The sequence below is a fragment of the Danio rerio genome, chromosome 9 (assembly GCF_049306965.1).
Source record: "Danio rerio strain Tuebingen ecotype United States chromosome 9, GRCz12tu, whole genome shotgun sequence".
Classification (NCBI taxonomy): Eukaryota; Metazoa; Chordata; class Actinopteri; order Cypriniformes; family Danionidae; genus Danio; species Danio rerio.
The window spans coordinates 34,535,197-34,544,382 of NC_133184.1; positions in this window are offsets into that span (position 1 = coordinate 34,535,197).

The following is a 9,186-nucleotide window of genomic DNA, read 5'->3' on the forward strand; positions in this document are numbered from 1 at the left end:
GAGCTGCGGCCCTTCAGGAATCGAGTTTGAGACCTATGATGTAGAGCAGGGGTCACCAAACTTAGGGTTAGGGTTCCTGGAGGGCCGGTGTCCTGCAGATTTTACCTCCAACCCTAATCAAACACACCTGAACAAGCTAATCAAGGTCTTACTAGGTATACTTGAAGCATTCAGGCAGGTGTGTTGAGGCAAGTTGGAGCTAAACATTGCAGGGACACCGGCCCTCCAGGGCAGAGATTGGTGACCCCTGATGCAGAGAGTGTTTAAAAATGTTACAATCACACAGATCTGTTTTACTCAGTTAAGTACAGGTTACAGGTCCTCGTTGGTGTGATGCTATTTATTTTACTCTCACTCTTTCTCTTGGTTATACCGTATAAACAAGTTCATGAAGCACTTTTGGGCATCTTTTGAGAACCAAACCAGCTATTGGTCAAGTTCTGCCCATATACAAACAAGGAACAGCAGTCAAGCAAAAAGATGTTGTCTCCCTCTGCTGGACAAAGACTGCAAAAATTAATCCAGCCAAAACAGGTAATATGGTAACATCTCACAAAAGGTCTGCAGCCTTTTAGAGGATAGAAACGGTCTATCTTAAACGGTCTATCATCTCGTTTTATGCCTGAACAATTGAATGCAATTGAATGAATGCTGAAATCTAACTAACTGAATGTATTTTAATAAAATGTTTTTATTGCAAAAATATATATATGTTAATAGATTGTTTATTGTGGTTAAACCGTGGTATTTACAAGTTAACCGTGTTTTTCCTTTGCCAACCATAGTTTAAACCATGACATTTGTAGCAAAAGATTTAACTGTGGGCCTAACAATCCAACAGCAAGATGAATTGGGGGGGGGGGGGGGAGACTAACTGGACTGGTTTATTAAAAAAATTGGGACAAATGAAAAAAAGATGGTTAGTTGGCCATGTAAGCTATGCAAGAATGCGTCTTACAGCCTCATTTTAATAAAAAAACACCCTTTGGGGGTTCCCAAAAATGGATAATTCACCCAGAAATTAAATCTGTCATTAACTTACCCTTTGCTTGTTCAAAACCGATTTTAGATTCTTTCTGCTGGGATTCTTCTCTGCTGAACACAAAGGAAGTTATTTTGGTTATTCTACCCATTGACTTCAAAATTAAAGTAAAAAGGTAAGCCTAACATTCATTCATTCATTCATTTTCTTTATGGCTTAGTTACTTTATTCATCAAGGGTCACCATAGCGGAATGAACCACCAACTTAATCAGCATATGTTTTACGCAGCAAATGCCCTTCCAGCTGTAAAAGCAATGCTGGGAAACACCCATACACTCTTGCATTTACACATACACTACAACCAATTTAGCATTCAATTCACCTACAGCGCATGTCTTTGACTGTGGGGGAAAGTGGAGCACCCAGAAGAAACCCACACCAACACAGCAAACTCCACACAGAAATGCCAGAAAAATCAGCGACCTTCTTGCTGTGATGCGATCATGCAACCCACTACACCAAAATGACGCCAGCTTGACATTCAGCTAAGCATTTTTTAAAATAACTTATTTTTTGTTGAACAGAAGAAAGAAACCACATCAAACCAAACCAAACCACACGAGGGAGAGAAAATGGTAGGTAATTTTCATTTGGTGGAGCTGGGGGTGAACTATTTATATAGTGAATAATGAATTTATTTTTTTTAACCACAGCCCCGGGGTTTGTTAATACTGTTTTCACTAGTCTATTATTCACTATTCAACACATTTGTATTAGATTCAATATGGCATCTAACTTGACAAAAAAAAGTAGGAATAAGATTTATTATTTTCAGCTTGATCAATTCTGTGTAGTGAAAGCAAAAGGAAAGTAATGAAAGTGCATTATGCATAATAGCCACTGCAAGCAATCGCATGGGGTCAAGGTAAATAAGTTTTTAAAAAGAACAGACAAAAGATCAAACACGTCATAAAAACAACATTAAAACCAACCCAAATAATCACATCATTACACTTATTCTGACAAATGAGACACTTCCATTGACCTGCATACAATGGCGTTTAAATATCTAAAAGTCAATTTCAGGATTTGAACAAGCAAATGCAAAATCAATTAATGGATGTTCCAAACTATATGAAGATAAGGCATTCTTTTACAGAATAAGATAAGCAGATGCTGTGTCATCTGCTATGTTATTCACAGATGACTCTTCAAAATAACAAACATACAAAAACACAAACACACACACACACACACACACACACACACACACACACACACACACACACCTGGGGCACAGAGACTAAAGCGGATCACAGGAGACCTAGTCACACAACTGTGTTCTTGACACATCTATATATATATATATATATATATATATATATATATATATATATATATATATATATATATATATATATATATATATATATATATATATATATTACATTGAAACCCTGTTGGTTAAATTATGTAACAGTATGATACCCTGCAGCCTTTTACTTTCCTCATCATTCAATCACAGCATCCAGAAATTGTTAATTCAATTCTCTTGTGTCTCATATCTGACATGTCTGGACTTTTTCATGTGCAATGTTTACAAGGGTTTGTGTTACACCGAATGGTCACAGATTCAGTCTTTTGTGATCTGAGCCATCTCACTCCATTCTCTTAAGAAAGTATATCTGTAGTTGTAATATTGCAAAGAGCTCCAGGAAACAAATGCAAATGCAAGGTTATAGGCTTGTGTGGGAGGGAAAATTGATTCATGTGAGATGGAAAAAAAACAAGCTAAATGCATTGCCCAGACCTAGATGCAATCATTGCGACATCTCAGATCAATTTCAGTCTGTGTTGCTCTGCGTATACTGTATGTATTTATATTTATAGCTTCCTTGCTCTTCTCAATTAGCGCATTAAACTGGAATCTGTCATTTAGCTTGACTGGAAAATATACAATATGAGTGAAGGATCATTATAGTTAGTAAAAACGGTATAGCTGTGAAATGAAAGAGAAAGAAAACTTTAAGCATTCGTGCAGGTGTTTCTGAAGTCAGTAAAGCTGGCAGTGAATTTATCTCAAGCATTATTCTCTGAATTCCTGGACCTGCCTTGGAAATGCAAAATATCACACCAGAGGATTTCCAGTGCATACCCTAAAGAGTAAAACAGCCTGTTGTTGAATCTTTGAAAGAATACTTGTGCCGAGAGGCTAAAACATCAGGAGCTTTTATTCTCAGCAGGTTACAGAAATGCTGAAACGTGTATTTATAGCTACAGTTTCAAGAGGAAATTATATTCTAATTAGGTCTGCAATCACCTTATACAATATAACAATACAGAGAAAAAAAAAACACAAGTAACCAAACCAGGTGTAAAATAAGGTATAAGGTGGTCCAGAAAGAGTACTGAGAAATCATGCTGTGTTAAAAGCACCTTTTGCCAAAATCAAGTAGTGGAAGTAAAATATGTTTTAAACACTACTCAAAGACTAAATAATCACACTACTTGGTAAAGAACAACTTTAAAAAACAAAACACATTGGGATAGTTATGTACAGTAAGAAAATATAAATACTTAAATTACTGTAATTGAGTGGCCAGTAAAATAAAAAAGACAGGAACAAATCAGTTTGAGAGGTAAAAGACAAGATAGCTAAATATATCATACATAATCAACTCATTATCATTATTATTACATGCACGCAAAAAGTAATATCCAATGATGCAAACTGATTAATGTTTTTATTCATCATATTATTTTTTTTAATTGAACCCCATGTCAGCAACAACGGCCATTAGCATGGCAAAACAATTGTTTGGATCAAATACAATAAATGCAAAAGAACACAAACAAATAAACAAATTACAAATTAGAACAAATTAGAGGAAAAAAAATTAAATAATCTTTTAACATTAAAATTGTAATGTATATTTCATATAGCGCATTTATTGTTTATCGCCGTACATTCAAAGCGCTTCACAATCATGGCGAGGAGGGCGGTCTCTACACACCACCACCATTGTGCAGCATCCGCTTGGATGATGCATTGGCAGCCACAGAATAACGGCATCAGTGTGTTCACATCACACCAGCTATCTGGGGAGTGGAGAGACAGTGATAGTCAATTCGGTGGATGGGGATGATAGGGAGGCCATGATTGGTAAGGGCCGATTCAGGGACTTTAGCCAGGACATTGGGGTTACACTCCTACTCTTTATGAAAAGAGTCATGGTATTTTTGAAGACCACAGAGAGTCATATACTGTATATGAAGATATCGAAACAACACTTTTTAGTTAATGTAACTGGGGGTGATGAGAAAATTCAAATTAAATCAAAAGTTGAAACGTTTGAAAATTAGTTTGCTGAATTTTATTTTAAAACATACCTGTGATATTATTTTTGCACATTCAATCTAAATAAATCAAATCAAATCAAATCACTTTTATTGTCACATCAGCAGCAGTACGTGTGCTAAGATCAGTGAAAACAGTACAAAATACAGATAGTGCAAATAAAATGACAGTGCAAAATACAGACAGTGCAAAATACAGATGTGTAAATACAACAACAGTGCAAATAGATAGTACAAAATACAGATAGTGCAAAATACAACAGCATACTCCCCCCCAAAAATAAATAAATTAATTAATTCCTTAATCATTAAGGAATCACTAAATTCCTTAATCATTAAATTCATTTAAGTTAACTAATGAAGAAAGACAGAAAGAGGGAAACATAAAAGCAAAAAAGATATCTAAAATTAGCCAAGTAGATTTTTTTATACACACTTGGACTTTCCTACATGCATTAAAAATAATCTTTAAAATAGGTCTATGCAAAAGGTAAAATAAACATAATTTACTATATACTATGGCTGCACAATATATTGTTTTAGTATCGATATTAAAATTTCTGAAGCTGCAATAGCCACATCGCAGGATCTGCAATGTTGAGTTGGGATTATAGTTGATCAGCAGCACAGTTCAGAACATATGATTTGTGGGGTCATCACAAAGTTTAACCCTAAAATAGACGGAAAGATTTTCGTTTGCATGTGTTTTTGAGATATGTGACTGTGTAAGATTTATGCAAACCTAATCCAAGCGGTTATAAAAGGTATTTAAAACTAAATAAACTGTCTTAAATGATTTATACAATGAAGACGCTACACGAATACAGTGTTATTTTATATATTATCATAATTGCATTTCTGTACCTCAATACTGTTGTTTTCATAGAAAACCATAAAATTAATTTGTATCTATTTAAATGTATTGTATTTTATGCAGATACTCCTCTACAAAATAAGTCTAATCAATACAAAGTCATGAATTGATTCCAAATTGAGCTTTAAGTCATCTTGTAAAATTTGATTCATATCACAATATATGTTGCAGACAAACTAAATATTGTGATGTCAGCTTTTGTCCAATATCGTGCAACCCTTACATAAAATAAACTAATCTAATTTGTATTTCCATTCAACAACAATTAATTATTATTTCAACAACTCATTTGGCAAAAAGTAGACAATGACTTTCACAAAACAAGTATTTTTTACCCTAAAATAAAAAAGGCCTACTGTAAGACTATTAGGATCATTTTAACATGATTAAAAATGTGTAATATTATGAGCCATATGCCTAACAGAGGAACTGAGTATATTAACGTCTTCTTGTTACAATAATAATTTTTTACACTCAAAAAAACAGTAATATACTATAATAATAAAATAATTATAATTTTTTTAAATAATTATAATAAATAGTTGTATTATTAATTTAGTAATAAAATACTAATAATGATTAATCATTCAGTTCATTCATTTTCATCCGCTTTTCCTAGGTCGGGTCGCAGGGGCAACAGTCTGAGGAGAGAACCCCAGACTTCCCTATCCCCAGAAACTTCCTCCAGCTCCTCAGGAGGGATTCCGAGGCTTTCACAGGCCATCCGAGAGATATATACTCACTCCAGCATGTCCTGGGTTTTTGCTGAGGCTTCCTCCAGGTGGGACATGCCTGGAACACCTCCCTAGGTAGGTGTCCAGAGGCATCCACCTCTACTGACTTCTCTCGATGTGAAGGAGCAGCAGCTCTACTCCGAGCTCCTCCCGAGTGACAGAGCTCCCCACCCTACATAAGGGTGCACCCCTTATAATAAATTGTCACCTCACAGCAAGAAGGCTGCTGGTTTAAGCCCCGGCTAGGTCAGTTGGCATTTCTGTGTGGAGTTTGCATGTTCTCCCTATGTTTGCATGGGTTTCCTCCAGGTGCTCCAATTTCCCCCACAAGTCTAAAGACATGCGCTAAAGGTAAATTTGGTAAAGTAAATTTGTCCGTAGTGTATGTGTGTGAATGAGCGGGTGTTTCCCAGTGATGGGTTGCAGCTGAAACTGCATTCGCTGCAAAAAACATATGCATTATGATATGATAGGTTGGCAGTTGATTCTGCTGTGACCCCCGATTAATAAAATGTCTAAGCCGAAAAGAAAATTACTAAATTAAAAATAATTCAGTCCTGATTCTGATTGCATGGTGTTGTAAGGGGACCACCACCGTACAGACAGGGCCCAACATTTGGTGCCAAACACCCCTCTTTGAAAAAACAGTGAAAGTGATACACTGTCATATATCTTATTTTTATTTTCTCATTGTATTAAGTTTTATCCGTATTTATTTAAATTTAAATAACATGTCTTACAGGTTTTCCATTTTGAATCACAGCAGCATTAATCTGCTATTGATCTCATACTTACTTGACAAGTGCGCCCTCTTGTGGGCCAGGGTGATCAAGCAGGAATAAACCAATCAAGATGCTTGTGCTTGAAAACTTGGAGCTGCCACAGACTTCCATCGTGGGAGCAGCGCGTGATCTGCTCTGTTTTTGCAGGGACAATGTATGATCGACGGACACGACGCGGAATAACTCCACGCTTCATGTAAACAAACATCTACACCGTACAACCCCTCACCGGACTCGAAACTCGCCGTGCCGTGGAGCTGCACTGTGGACACGCGTGGATCTGTTGCCATGCTGACAGAAAACGAGATGCTGATTCGGATTGCATCTTTGTGTCGTGAAGGATTAAAAGGCTTCGGGTTTTGTAGTGTCCGAGTGCAGTGAGCGCCAGGTGGGCGTCAGGATGATGAAGATGCGGCACCTGTAACCTGCCGAGTCTCCGCTTCCGGTCAATTAAACGGCATTCAGACGCTGGAAGCTGAGTGTGTGCAGGCAAGGGTTATACATCTCTTAATTTCCATCCACGCATGGGTCATTTATTTCTCAAAACTTAGTTGGACTTGGTGTAGCGTTGTGTAATGGTTAAGTGTAGTTGGGAAACGGACAGGATCAGCTGTGGAGATCAACTGTTTTGGGGGGGTTGTTGCTCGAGATGAATATTCGTCGGTTATTCGAGAAGGACTGAACCTGCGGCAATGTTAAAAGCTTCAGCTGAATTATTAATGACAAGAAGCATGTAATGATGCAGGACTTGATGTTATTGCATATTCACCATCCACACTTATTTCTCGTTTTTATGGAAGCAAATGTTGCTTGTTTTATTTGCCTTCTTTTTAAACAAAATAAGCGTTTAGATGGAAAAACCTCTAAATACAGACTAATATTTTCCTCTTAAATGAGCATTTTTATCAGGCTCCTGTGTGTATGTACAGCAATTTCACATTTATGGCAAAGAATAAGTCCATTTCATGGTCTATAAAGTGAAATAACTCAACACAAACAAAGGAGGCTAATAAAAATGCTAATTTTTGATTGAAAATTTTGACAGTACTTTATGTTTTTGAAACGTTCAAGATTCAATTGAAATTGACTCAAAATATATATGATTTTTGTAATCTACTAGCTGTTTACTTGCGTTTGATGAATCACCAGTGATTCACCATCTAAAATCATAAATTGCTGCGTATGGTTACCCTAAAAACCTAAATAAAATATTTGTTAAAAACATAAAAAATGAATATTATATATATATATATATATATATATATATATATATATATATATATATATATATATATATATATATATATATACATATATATATATATATATATATATATATATATATATATATATATACATAATGTAAAAAAAAATTTAATCACCGCTTACTAGGGCTGCACGATATTGGAAAAATCTGATTTTGCGATATTTTATTTTTCTGCGATATTTATAGCAATATAAATACAGTTTCACAAGATAGTTGAGTAGCTCTATTTGATGTTTTTCTAGGGGAGTCGAGCAGTATTCAGGTCCAGAAATTTAATAAATCACTATGCAAAATGCTTTTCTTTGTTTTGTCTCATTTCTAGTTCAAATATCTAAATAAAACTTAGGTTAAGTAAAAATATTGTTTTGTTTTAGAAGTCAGATGAAATAAGGCAAAATTAGGGGTCTTTCCTTAGTGGGGAGAGTAAAATATTCTTGTTTTCACTTTGAAGTGTAGATATTTGGACTAGATACAAAGAAAAAAGAAATTAAAAAGTATGAACAACTTTTTTTTGCATAGTTCATATAAATTTCATATGCAGTGATTAAATACAATTCTGTAGCTCTTAGTCTACTATAATCTAGACATAACATTGCATACTTTTGCAATGTGTCTATTGCAGATGTGCACATTGCGATATCGATGCTGAAACGATATTTTGTGCAGCCCTACCTCATACTGTTTAAAATGGCAAGCAAACATTTATTAATATGTGGTTATTAATAAGAGGAAACACAAGAAGGTTTGCATGTTCTCCCCATGTTCGAGTGGGTTTCCTCCGAGTGCTCCGGATTCCCCCACAAATCCAAAAACATGTGCTATAGGTGAATTGGTTAAGCTAAATTGTCCATAGTGTATGTGTGTGAATGAGTGTGTATGGATGTTTCCCAGTGATGGGTTGCAGCTGGCAGGGCAACCGCTGCATAATACATAGGCTGGATAAGTTGGAGGTTCATTCCCCAGTGGCGACCCCTGATTAATAAAATGACAAAGTTGAAAATAAAATGAATAATGGTTATTATTATTACATTATTTATATAAGAATGAAGATGCTCTGTTTTACATGTACAATATGTCACTTGAGGACTTTTGGTGCCAACTACTGGCTTCGTGTAAAATGTTTTTTTTTTTTTATCTATAAGTAAAAATATGCAGATTATCTATCAGCATTGACACTATTTCAGTTGTG